At 36.9% G+C, this 13970-nt stretch overlaps 1 long non-coding RNA gene across 1 annotated transcript; it reads right to left on the bottom strand.

Moving 5' to 3' along the window:
• Positions 1 to 8768: 8768 nt before the first annotated feature.
• On the bottom strand, positions 8769 to 11083 carry LOC148767988 (uncharacterized). Its single transcript, XR_016033602.1, has 2 exons — positions 10615 to 11083; positions 8769 to 9006 (listed from the first exon to the last, which is right to left on the bottom strand). It is a non-coding gene; the product is annotated as an uncharacterized LOC148767988 (long non-coding RNA).
• Positions 11084 to 13970: the final 2887 nt, after the last annotated feature.

The raw sequence follows: 13970 nt of genomic DNA, 5'->3' as shown, positions 1-13970 counted from the left end.
TCGATAATCCGTATTAAATATACTCTCTGTTTAGAATTGCACGTAATTTTACAAAGTCATAGGTCTTTCTGTTAGGGTTATTTTGGTAGGTCTTTTGCATCATTTGGACAAGTCAGGAATTTATTATAAATTAATTTCCGTAACTGTGCACATGCTGAGTCATTTTAGGACATGCATCAATATATGAAGTTTTTCTTACACAAATGAATCCATTTAACTTGGAATATGTTCTTAACTGACTTATCTACTTGCGTATAAAATTTGGTAGTTTTTAGAACAGTAGGGAATTTATAAATAATTTTCAAAGCTCCCTCTCCTGTTCTGAATTTTTAAACTGTACAGTTGCATATGTTTAATTATTGCTCTCAAATTACTAACGATATTTTAAAACTGTTTTAACTGAGTAATATCGACCCATATTAGAGTATGTGGTTAAATTTTCAAAGTATTTTCATGAAGGGTTCAAGAGATATTAATTTGTTCATGAAAATACTTTGAAAATTTAACCACATACTCTAATATGGGTCGATATTACTCAGTTAAAACAGTTTTAAAATATCGTTAGTAATTTGAGAGCAATAATTAAACATATGCAACTGTACAATTTAAAAATTCAGAACAGGAGAGGGAGCTTTGAAAATTATTTATAAATTCCCTACTGTTCTAAAAACTACCAAATTTTATACGCAAGTAGATAAGTCAGTTAAGAACATATTCCAAGTTAAATGGATTCATTTGAGTAAGAAAAACTTCATATATTGATGCATGTCCTAAAATGACTCAGCATGTGCACAGTTACGGAAATTAATTTATAATAAATTCCTGACTTGTCCAAATGATGCAAAAGACCTACCAAAATAACCCTAACAGAAAGACCTATGACTTTGTAAAATTACGTGCAATTCTAAACAGAGAGTATATTTAATACGGATTATCGAACAACAAGGCAGAACACAACATATAATTAACCGATAAGTATTATATAGAAGTTTGGCAAAAAGAGGAAATCAAAATCCTAATTATTATTAGATGCAATGTTCTTACTAATAACACCCCCCGAGGGGTGGAAGAGTACGATAATAGATATCTAAGCAGGTATCGAAAGTCTTTAAAATTAAACTATATAAGTAAAACAATATGGCTAAATTAAGAGCACACAAGATCCACACGCAATAAAAACATTTCGATTTGACCTCAATCGTCATTTCATTGAGGAACTTTACCAATTTACCTTTACCTTCTCAGATAACCTCTTAGACCTTCTCATTTTACCTCTTAGACCTTCCTTTCATCATTTCATAAGGAATAAGAGTAAATCCCTTACAAGGGAGTCGTCATTATTTTACACACACATTCATTCAAGTGCTCATACAATGTGTGGGAAAAACATTTTTGTTCGGATATCCTTTGGAAAATCAAGTAAAACCATAAACAATAAGCCTTCATTTATTTGGAACCCGTTTCATAAGTGGAATCAAACCACACACTCTTCATCTCATTTTTGGGGTACCGGTCCCTCATACCCCGTGCTTATTCGATCTATGTTTTACAAGACTTTCCAATTTAAAAAAAAACGTGCAAGTGAGGTTAGTACATACTTTCATTCATTTCAAGCAATTTGATTAGGCGTGTGAGAAAAATATTTTTATTCGGATATCCTTTGGAAAATCAAGTAAAACCATAGACAATAAGCCTTCATTTATTTGGAACCCGTTTCATAAGTGGAATCAAACCACACACTCTTCATCTCATTTTTGGGGTACCGGTCCCTCATACCCCGTGCTTATTCGATCTATGTTTTACGAGATTTCCCAACTTTAAAAACGTGCAAGTGAAGTTAGTATATATTCTTCATTTCACATATTCAAAGTTAGCTTTCACATAATCACACATATTTCCACATATTTCACAAAGGCACATAGTTTAGTCACAAAATCACAAAAGCAAGTAAGACACATAACGATTCAAGCAAAGAGCATAGATCACATATTGCAAAACAACTCAAAGCATTCGGTTATTTATAATTACTATCTCCAAGTTTTATTAATTAAAGTTCAAGCCCTCTTTCTCAAGAGACTTGAAGTTTTCTTTCAAGTAGCACCAAATTTCCGTTTATTCCATTTTTTTTCCAAAATATTCGAACCATCAACAATTCAATCACACAAAATTCCATTTTTATTAATCTTGTCCTCGGTTTTTATTTCGTATATTATTATTACTCATAGATCATAAACCATGGATTGCAAGCTTCTTCGACCCGAAGGGAGTACACTTACAACCGCGTAGGTCGATATATATATACACATAGAAACATATACTTATATATATAGCACATATCGATTATAAATAAACCATGGATCAAGTACTTTCTTCGACCACGCAGGTTTACGAAAACCATGGATCGAAGTTTCCTTAAGATCACGCAGGTCTAGTATATATATATACATACATCATATTATTCTTAGTTCTTCAAGATTATTTCAATTAAAGCTTAAATCATTACATGCATGGATGATCTAACAATAAACAATTAAAGTACTATAACTTCCCAAATTTTCGGCCATTAAGAACAAAGAAGGAGAAATAAGAAATAATATTGGTGAAGAATCACTTGTAGCAAGAATATGAAATTCTCACCTTAATCTTCTTAGAAAATTGGGAGGGTGTTCTTTCCTTTCTACAAGGAGAAGAAGAAGAAATTTTAGAAAGAGGGGAAGAGAATCTTAGTTTCTTGAAATTTTCGAAAATGAAGAAAAGAAAGAAGATGAAGAAGACTTACTCCTTTGGCCAAGAATTTTACACTTGAAAGAGAGAATTTGGGGCTTTCCTATACTATAATTTCGAAAATTGGGAGAAGAGGAGAAAGAGATTTTGATTTTTAGAATGTGTAGAGAAAAATGAGAAATAGATGAAGGCTTGGGTTCTATTTATAGAGTTGTGAGGGACTTGTATGCTTAATGATTAAGGAGTGGTCTTTTTGCAATTTAGGAAAACTTAGGAATTATCTAGAGGGACTTCTTTGCAATTTCATTTAACTCTCCAAAAGAAATTCAAAAAGAAAAAATCTTAATGCACATGGGCTCACCTAGACAAGGGTTGTACTCAAGGAAAATATTTGGTCATATGTTGTACCATGGTCAAAATTGAGGGATGAATAGGAGGAATTTTCTATTTTTATTTAAGAAAATATGTGATTCTAAAATTCTCCTAACAAATAAGTTCTAGCAAACAAAAGAGTATAATTAACCTCTAGATTAATAATTAACTAAGATGATCAATTTAAATCCGTCCAAAAATTATTTCGGACTAATGCATTCTATATGAATTTTCACCGGTTATCACATAAATAAAATCTTAAACAAATAAACGCACATAAGAGATAAAATCACGTTAACTAAATAGATGCTAATTAATGAAATATTAAATTATCGGAGACGCGGGGTGTTACAATCTCCCCCCCTTAAAGAAATTTCGTCCCCGAAATTTGTACCTTTCTTTATTATGTCCGGGTACCGACTCTCAATCTCATCCTCGAGTTCCCACGTTGCCTCGTCCGGAGAATGGTTTTTCCAAAGAATTTTGATAAGGCGGATTTCTTTATTTCGGAGTTTCTTAACCTTTCGGTCTAAGATTTGAATGGGTTCTTCGATAAAAGATAGGTTTGGGGATAAGTCTATAGGTTCGAATTCAAGGACGTGGTCGGGCTTAGGAAGGTATTTTCGGAGCATGGATACGTGAAAGACATTGTGTATTTGAGATAGATGTGGTGGTAGGGCAAGGCTATAGGCTTGAGTACCAATTCGATTGAGAATTTCGAAAGGTCCAATATATCGAGGGCTTAGCTTCCCTCGTTTTCCGAATCGCATAATTCCTTTGAGTGGAGCGACTTTTAGAAATACGTGGTCGCCAACATTGAATTCTAAGTCTCGTCTCCTTTTATTTGCGTACTTTTGTTGGCGATCTTGGGCCGACTTCATTTTCTCCCGGATGTTTTTGATTATGTCGACGGTGTGTTGGACTAGTTCGGGGCCCAATAATTTTCGCTCGCCGACTTCGTCCCAATGGATTGGAGATCGGCATTTTCTTCCGTACAATGCTTCGTATGGCGCCATTTCGATTGATGATTGGTAACTATTATTGTACGAGAATTCGATGAGCGGTAGCCGGCTTTCCCAATTACCACCAAAATCCATTATGCATGCTCGGAGCATATCTTCGAGAGTTTTGATCGTTCTCTCGGATTGACCGTCGGTTTGCGGATGGTATGCCGTACTAAAGGCTAGACGGGTCCCCATTGCTTCGTGCAAGCTCTTCCAAAATTTTGAAGTGAATCGGGGGTCTCGATCGGAAATAATTGATATAGGAATCCCATGGAGTCGGACAATTTCTCGGATGTAAAGTTCGGCTAGCTTTTCGAGACTAAAGGTAGTCTTGACTGGTAGAAAGTGAGCGGATTTGGTTAGGCGATCAACTATCACCCATATTGAGTCGGAACCTTTTTGAGTTTTTGGAAATCCTTGAACGAAATCCATGGTTACTCTTTCCCACTTCCATTCGGGTATGAGGTTGGGTTGAAGAAGTCCGCCGGGCCGTTGGTGTTCCGTCTTAACTTGTTGACAAACTAGGCATTCGGACACGAACTTGGCTATGACTTTCTTCATTCCGGGCCACCAATATAATTTCTTCACGTCTTGGTACATTTTTGTTTCACCCGGGTGGCAAGAGTAGGGGGTTTTGTGAGCTTCACCGAGAATTAATTCTTTTATCTCTTTGTTTGCTGGAACGCAAATTCTTCCTTGGAATTTTAAGACTTCGCCGTCGGAGATCGAGAAATTGGGATTTCGACCGGTTGATAAGCTTTCTCGGATTTTTAGAAGTTGATCATCAAGGAGTTGGGCGGATTTGATAGTCGACTTGAGCGGCGGTTCAATGATTAATGCGCACATGGACTTCCGGCTAAGAGCATCGGCCACGACATTAGCTTTACCGGGGTGGTAAAGTATTTCGCAATCGTAATCTTTGACCAATTCGAGCCATCGTCTTTGTCTCATGTTAAGATCCTTTTGGGTGAAGAAGTACTTTAGGCTTTTGTGGTCGGTGAAGATCGAACACTTCTCTCCGTAGAGATAGTGCCTCCAAAATTTGAGGGCGAAAACTACGGCGGCAAGTTCCAAGTCGTGCGTCGGGTAATTTTTCTCGTAGTCTTTCAATTGACGAGAGGCATAGGCAATTACGTTTCCATTTTGCATTAGGACGGCTCCGAGTCCGTGCTTCGAAGCATCGCTATAGACTACGTATTTTCCGGTTTTGTCGGGTAAGGCAAGAACTGGGGCGGAAGTTTATCGATTCTTGAGCTCTTGGAAGCTAGACTCACATTCGGCGGTCCATTGGTACTTGGTTTCCTTTCGGGTCAATCGAGTGAGTGGAGAAGCGATTTTGGAGAAGTTCGGAACGAATCGTCGATAGTAACCCGCGAGACCGAGGAAGCTTCGGATTTCTCCAACATTTCGGGGAGTCGGCCAATTGCAAACGGCTTCGATCTTGCTTGAATCTACCGATATTCCTTCTTTCGAGATCACGTGCCCAAGGAAGTGGACTTGGCGTAACCAAAATTCACATTTGGAGAATTTTGCGTAAAGTTGGTTTTCTCGGAGGGTTTGGAGCACGATTCTCAAATGTTCTTCGTGTTCTTCATCATTTCGGGAGTAGATTAAGATGTCGTCGATGAACACGATCACAAATTGGTCGAGGTACTTCCGGAAGATTCGGTTCATTAAATCCATGAAAGCGGTCGGGGCGTTGGTTAGACCGAATGGCATTACTACAAACTCGTAATGGCCGTAACGAGTTCGGAAAGCGGATTTTTCGATATCTTCTTTCTTGATTTTCAATTGGTGATATCCGGAACGGAGATCGATCTTTGAGTATACCGTGGAGCCTTGGAGTTGGTCGAAAAGGTCGTCGATTCTCGGTAGAGGATATTTATTTTTGATCGTGACTTTGTTAAGCTCTCGGTAGTCGATACATAGGCGGAGGGTTCCGTCTTTCTTTTTGACGAAGAGGACGGGAGCTCCCCAAGGGGAGAAGCTAGGGCGAACAAACTTCTTATCGATAAGCTCTTGGATTTGGTCTTTGAGCTCTTTAAGTTCTAACGGGGCCATGCGGTAGGGTGCTTTGGAAATAGGAGTTGCACCGGGAATTAGGTTGATCTCAAATTCAATTTCACGATCGGGTGGAAGACCGGGGAGATCTTCGGGAAAGACATCGGGAAAATCACAAACGGTTGGTACTTTGGATGGCTCGGGTTTATTTTCGTCGGAGATTTCGACTATGTCGACCAAATGACAACAATGCCCCTTTCGGGCGAGCTTAAGTGTTTTGACGGCGGAGAGGATTTTGAGTGAAGGTGAATAGGACCCTTGGAATTCTACTATTTGATCGTGGGGTAAAGAAAGATAGACGGTTTTGGTCGCACAATTGATTTGGGCTTTATATGTGGACAACCAATCCATTCCGAGAATTACTTCGAAATGGTCTATAGGGAGAATTATGAGGTAGGAATTGAGTGGTTTCTTTTGGATTTGGATTGGGCAATCTTTGAAAAAGAGATCGGATACTAAGTCATTGCCGGACGGTAAGCGAATTGTGAATAATTTACTAGATGTGGTAGGGGTTATCGGGAATTTGGCGGCGAGGGTACTCGAGACGAATGAGTGAGTCGATCCGGAATCAACTAGAGCATAAACGAGATTGTTACAAACGTAAATTGTACCTGCTATCATCGAAGGGTCGGCTTCAGCTTGATCTTTGGTCATTGCGAACACTCGACCGGGGGCTCGGTTTTGCGGTGGGGGTTGTGGGAAATCCCTTATCAAATGCCCTGGTTTTCCACAGCGATAACAATTGTTGGTGCCTTGAACGCAGAGTCCAAAGTGAGGTTTCCGAAATTTTGGGCAAATCGGTCGGGCTGGTGGTGTATCATGGTTTTGAATCATTGGACGTTTTCCCTTGTTTTGGCCTGGTCCGGGGTGGGGCCTCTTCCATTTGTGAGTAGTGGCGGGTGGAACGGATCGAGATTGACGGATCTCTTGCTCGGCTTGGTCTGCTTCGAGTGCTTTGTCGACTATTTTCCGAAAAGTCGTTACGGAAGACATGCGGACATCTCGTTGAATCACCGGGTTGAGGCCTCTAAGGAAATGGTTGGCCTTTTCGTCGGCGTCTCGGGATATGAATGGGGCGTAGAGACATCCTTGTTCGAATCGCCTTACGTACTCGGCTACGGACAAGTTGCCTTGCTTTAGCTCGAGAAATTCCTTTAGCTTCTGAGATCGGAGGTTTTTGGAAAAGTACTTTTCGAAGAACAAAATTTTGAAAGCGCTCCAAGTAGTGTTCGTTAGGTCAATTCATTCTTTGGTACCTTCCCACCAATGACGGGCTTCGTTCTTCAGTAGGAAAAGAGAACAATGGATTCGATCTCGGTCGGACATTTCCATGTAGTCGAAAATGAATTCGAGGGATTTGATCCATTCTTCGGCTATGGTTGGATCGGGGCCTCCATGGAATTCGGCGGGGTGCATTCTTAGAAACCTTTCGTAAATGGCTTGGGGTGCGGTATTTTGAGTTGGTGGAGGTGGAGGGTTCTGGTTTTGGAGGTTAACAAGGCGTTGGATTTGTTCATTTTGTTCTCGGACGAGGGAGGTGAGGTCTTGTATGGTGCGAGATTGATCGTTCGGACCGTTAGCGGCGTTTTGAGCTCGAGTTTGTGCTCCCGACATTTTAGCACTTTAAACAAATAAACACTTCTCATTAGTTAAGAAATGTGCACACATAAACACATACCTGCCCGAGTTCTTAGTTGATGTCGTCATTCGAGGATTTCGGAGATCTTTAAGTTCATATGGAAGTTTCCGGGGAACGTTGCTCTGATACCACGTATGTGTGACACCCATTTTCTAATTACACCTACTTAGTAATTTAGAATATGCTAGCGGAAGACTTATAGAAAATAATGAGTGTGTAATGCTCGTTTTAGAAATCACCTTCTATCAATAGAAAGTTACGCATAAATTTTTCTTTTAAAATCAGAGGAAGAGTGTCCACATAATACTATATCATATACACTTCACCAAATATCACAAAAGGAACATGCATGACTAGATTATTGAAATTATCAAGAGTAAAGATTAGGAATTTCGGACAGATTTGGTAGATCAACTTAGAAAATTAATATCTCTTGAACCCTTCATGAAAATACTTTGAAAATTTAACCACATACTCTAATATGGGTCGAAATTACTCAGTTAAAACAATTTTAAAATATCGTTAGTCATTTGAGAGCAATAATTAAACATATGCAACTGTACAGTTTAAAAATTCAGAACAGGAGAGGGAGCTTTGAAAATTATTTATAAATTCCCTACTGTTATAAAAACTACCAAATTTTATAAGAAAGTAGATAAGTCAGTTAAGAACATATTACAAGTTAAATGGATTCATTTGAGGAAGAAAAACTTCATATATTGATGCATGTCCTAAAATGACTCAGTATGTGCACAGTTACGGAAATTAATTTATAATAAATTCCTGACTTGTCCAAATGATGCAAAAGACCTACCAAAATAACCCTAACAGAAAGACCTATGACTTTGTAAAATTATATGCAATTCTAAACAGAAAGTATATTTAATACGGATTATCGAACAACAGGGCAGAACACAACATATAATTAACCGATAAGCATTATATTGAAGTTTGGCAAAAAGAGGAAATCAAAATCCTAATTATTATTAGATGCAATGTTCTTACTAATAAGACCCCCCGAGGGGTGGAAGAGTACGATAATAGATATCTAAGACGGTATCGAAAGTCTTTAAAATTAAACTATATAAGTAAAACAATATGGCTAAATTAAGAGCACACAAGATCCACACGCCTTCCATATGAACACATCCCTCGATCCTCGAACTCGACTCCAACTTTACGACTCGTGCTCGGGATTGAAAGTACCTACAAGCATTTCAACACCTATATGAGTCTTTTGGACTCAATGAGAATTCCAAAAAAATATCGAATACACATAGGCAAACAAGCATATATTTATGATATGTATATATGTATATATCCCATCTCGAATCACACGTATACACAATAAAAACATTTCGATTTGACCTCAATCGTCATTTCATTGAGGAACTTTACCAATTTACCTTTACCTTCTCAGATAACCTCTTAGAGCTTCTCATTTTACCTCTTAGACCTTCCTTTCATCATTTCATAAGGAATAAGAGTAAATCCCTTACAAGGGAGTCGTCATTATTTTACACACACATTCATTCAAGTGCTCATACAATGTGTGGGAAAAACATTTTTGTTCGGATATCCTTTGGAAAATCAAGTAAAACCATAGACAATAAGCCTTCATTTATTTGGAACCCGTTTCATAAGTGGAATCAAACCACACACTCTTCATCTCATTTTTGGGGTACCGGTCCCTCATACCCCGTGCTTATTCGATCTATGTTTTACAAGACTTTAAAATTTAAAAAAAAACGTGCAAGTGAGGTTAGTACATACTTTCATTCATTTCAAGCAATTTGATTAGGCGTGTGAGAAAAATATTTTTATTCGGATATCCTTTGGAAAATCAAGTAAAACCATAGACAATTAGCCTTCATTTATTTGGAACCCGTTTCATAAGTGGAATCAAACCACACACTCTTCATCTCATTTTTGGGGTACCGGTCCCTCATACCCCATGCTTATTCGATCTATGTTTTACGAGATTTCCCAACTTTAAAAACGTGCAAGTGAAGTGAGTATATATTCTTCATTTCACATATTCAAAGTTAGCTTTCACATAATCACACATATTTCCACATATTTCACTAAGGCACATAGTTTAGTCACAAAATCACAAAAGCGAGTAAGACACATAACGATTCAAGCAAAGAGCATAGATCACATATAGCAAAACAACTCAAAGCATTCGGTTATTTATAATTACTATCTCCAAGTTTTATTAATTAAAGTTCAAGCCCTCTTTCTCAAGAGACTTGAAGTTTTCTTTCAAGTAGCACCAAATTTCCGTTTATTCCATTTTTTTTCCAAAATATTCGAACCATCAACAATTCAATCACACAAAATTCTATTTTTATTAATCTTGTCCTCGGTTTTTACTTCGTATATTATTATTACTCATAGATCATAAACCATGGATTGCAAGCTTCCTCGACTCGAAGGGAGTACACTTACAACCGCGTAGGTCGATATATATATACACATAGAAACATATACTTATATATATAGCACATATCGATTATAAATAAACCATGGATCAAGTACTTTCTTCGACCACGCAGGTTTACGAAAACCCTGGATCGAAGTTTCCTTAAGATCACGCAGGTCTAGTATATATATATATACATACATCATATTATTCTTAGTTCTTCAAGATTATTTCAATTAAAGCTTAAATCATTACATGCATGGATGATCTAACAATAAACAATTAAAGTACTATAACTTCCCAAATTTTCGGCCATTAAGAACAAAAAAGGAGAAATAAGAAATAATATTGGTGAAGAATCACTTGTAGCAAGAATATGAAATTCTCACCTTAATCTTCTTAGAAAATTGGGAGGGTATTCTTTCCTTTCTACAAGGAGAAGAAGAAGAAATTTTAGAAAGAGGGGAAGAGAATCTTAGTTTCTTGAAATTTTCGAAAATGAAGAAAAGAAAGAAGATGAAGAAGACTTACTCCTTTGGCCAAGAATTTTACACTTGAAAGAGAGAATTTGGGGCTTTCCTATACTATAATTTCGAAAATTGGGAGAAGAGGAGAAAGAGATTTTGATTTTAGAATGTGTAGAGAAAAATGAGAAATAGATGAAGGCTTGGGTTCTATTTATAGAGTTGTGAGGGACTTGTATGCTTAATGATTAAGGAGTGGTCTTTTTGCAATTTAGGAAAACTTAGGAATTATCTAGAGGGACTTCTTTGCAATTTCATTTAACTCTCCAAAAGAAATTCAAAAAGGAAAAATCTTAATGCACATGGGCTCACCTAGACAAGGGTTGTACTCAAGGAAAATATTTGGTCATATGTTGTACCATGGTCAAAATTGAGGGATGAATAGGAGGGATTTTCTATTTTTATTTAAGAAAATATGTGATTTTAAAATTCTCCTAACAAATAAGTTCTAGCAAACAAAAGAGTATAATTAACCTCTAGATTAATAATTAACTAAGATGATCAATTTAAATCCGTCCAAAAATTATTTCGGACTAATGCATTCTATATGAATTTTCACCGGTTATCACATAAATAAAATCTTAAACAAATAAACGCACATAAGAGATAAAATCACGTTAACTAAATAGATACTAATTAATGAAATATTAAATTATCGGAGACGCGGGGTGTTACAATATATATATATATATATATATATATATATATATATATATATATATATATATATATATATATATATATATATATATATATATATATATATATATATATATATATATATATATATATATATATATATATATATATATAAAAGAGAGAAAGAAGAAGAAGAAAATATAAGGGAGAAGTAAGGACTAGTTGTTGAATTGTTTTGAAAGCTCGATCTATTGTCTCAAAAGCAAAAGTGGAGACTTTTATACTTTTGAGAATCGAGTTTATTAAAGTCCTTAGAGGTGAATTCATTGTTTCAAACGCCTAGCTTTCAATTGTTGGCGTAATCACCTCAATTCAAGAAAAATAGCCACATATTACCTACCTCGGACCAAAGAGCCTAACAATGGAAAGCCACAAAGTCCCAATGATCCCAATAGCTTAATGCGCAATATTAGTTGAGTAGAATAATTTGATGAGTATTTGGAGTCAAATATATACATGTAAGTATAAATTCTTTCTATCTTTAATTTGCAAATATTGGATACTTGAAGCAATTGTATGATTTGTGGTTTTTGGTGATGGTAAGTGACTAAGTCCCGTTGAATGTTAAGCTTGCGAATGCCTAGGAATTGTCATCATAATTGCAAGTTCTGAAAACGCAAAATTGATCAATTGATCTATGTAATCAGATGTATAGTCGAGTTTTGTGCTCATAAATTGATTTTACTTGAGGACAAGCAAAAGTTCAAGTTTGGGGGTGTGTTAAGTGTATATTTTTACACTTAATTGTACCTTTTAATTGGAGCTTTTGGTGTGTTTTAACGCTAATTGGTGCTTAAAATGTTGATTATTTGTATTTTAGGTACAAATTGATGAATTGGAAACTTATGGGGTAAAAAATGCAATTTTGGAGAAAAAGTGGGTCAAAAGTAAAAAAATCAAAACTTCGAAGAATTGAAGACCGCACGGCCGTCCGAATTTCAGTGGGAATTCTAGCACGGGCGTCCGAGTTCACGAAGTGGCGTAGTGAAGGAAGTTTAATTACACAAGGAAACCACCCTCTTATATTTTTACACCCTATAAAAGGCCAAACAGCACACAATTAAGGATATCTCTTTTTACGCGCAATCTAGGAGCAAGAGAACGGAGCAACGAAGACGAAGACTTGACGATTCTTCATCATAGTTCTCCCTTTATTTTTATTCATAACTTTTATGATTTTTCGTATTTTTATTATACTTTTCGTAGAGAACATGAGTAGCTAAGTTTTTAATATAGGATTTTGTTGGAACCCTATGTGGTGATTCGAACCTATTTTTCTAATATTATGCAAGTTTAAATTCTTTGATTATTTCTTCTATTTGATCTTATTTAGCGCATGAACGTAGCTAATTTATGTTGCTATATGTTATTGTTAGAATTGATTGACAGATCGTTTTAATAATTAGAACAAGGATAGAAGAACCTTCGAGTAGTTTTCACCGGATGAGTGTGTTAATTGCATGTATTGTCGTAGACATATAGATAATACCTTAGGTAGCCGTTTTCGAGACTTGTTGTTTAATCCTTTATTCATACTAAGTTTGCATAGACATATAGTGAATCGTTTATGAATAATAGACTCATAATACACGCGACAGCGGGTTATGAGTAATTGAGTGTCTCGGGTTAATAATCGGGAATCGTAACTTGCATGATAGAGGTTAATTGGGTGATGAATTATCGCATAGGGGTAAGATAAAATCCTAGATCCGTTTTTATATTGATATTATCTCGTGATTATTTGCTTTCTTAATTAGTTTAATTGTTTAATTGATTTAAATTGACAAACTTGCGTAGGCTGGATAAAAATCATGATTGTTAGAATTTGGTACTTAGGATTAGGTAATTTGAGTATTCCCTGTGGGATCGACATCCGACTCTCACGAGTCCACTTTTACTACTTGTTTGCGATACGTGCACTTGTGTGTTAGGTATTTAGCCCCAACATTCACCGACTAATCTTAACCGAAGCTCACCAAACCGCGTACACTTGCCATCCCGGAGAGACCAAGATGTACCAAGACCTCAAAAAGCTTTATTGGTGGCCTGGAATGAAGAAAGACGTGGTACGATTTGTCGCCGAATGCCTAGTGTGCCCAAAAGTCAAAGCGGAACACCAAAGACCCGGAGAACTACTTCAATCGAACCTTATTCCATAGTGGAAATGGGAAGCTGTCACAATGGACTTTGTGCAAGGATTTCCGAAAACCCAAAGGGGATCCGACGCCATTTGGGTGATCGTTGACCGACTCACCGAAACGGCTCACTTTCTCCCGGTCCGAATGACCTTCAGTTTAGAGAAGCTGGCCGAACTATAAGTCCGTGAGATAGTCCGACTTCACGGCATCCCCACCACCATTATTTCCGACCGAGACCCTCGATTTACGTCAAAATTCTGGAAAAGTTTGCACGGAACCCTCGGAACACGATTAAACGTTAGCACTGCCTATCACTCCCAAACCGACGCTCAATCCGAACGAACTATCAAAACCTTAGAAGACCTTCTCCGCGCTTGTATTCTT

This window comes from Erythranthe guttata, chromosome 9 (assembly GCF_056151865.1).
Source record: "Erythranthe guttata isolate IM_541 chromosome 9, IM_541, whole genome shotgun sequence".
Classification (NCBI taxonomy): Eukaryota; Viridiplantae; Streptophyta; class Magnoliopsida; order Lamiales; family Phrymaceae; genus Erythranthe; species Erythranthe guttata.
This window is presented reverse-complemented; position numbering and strand designations above follow the sequence as displayed.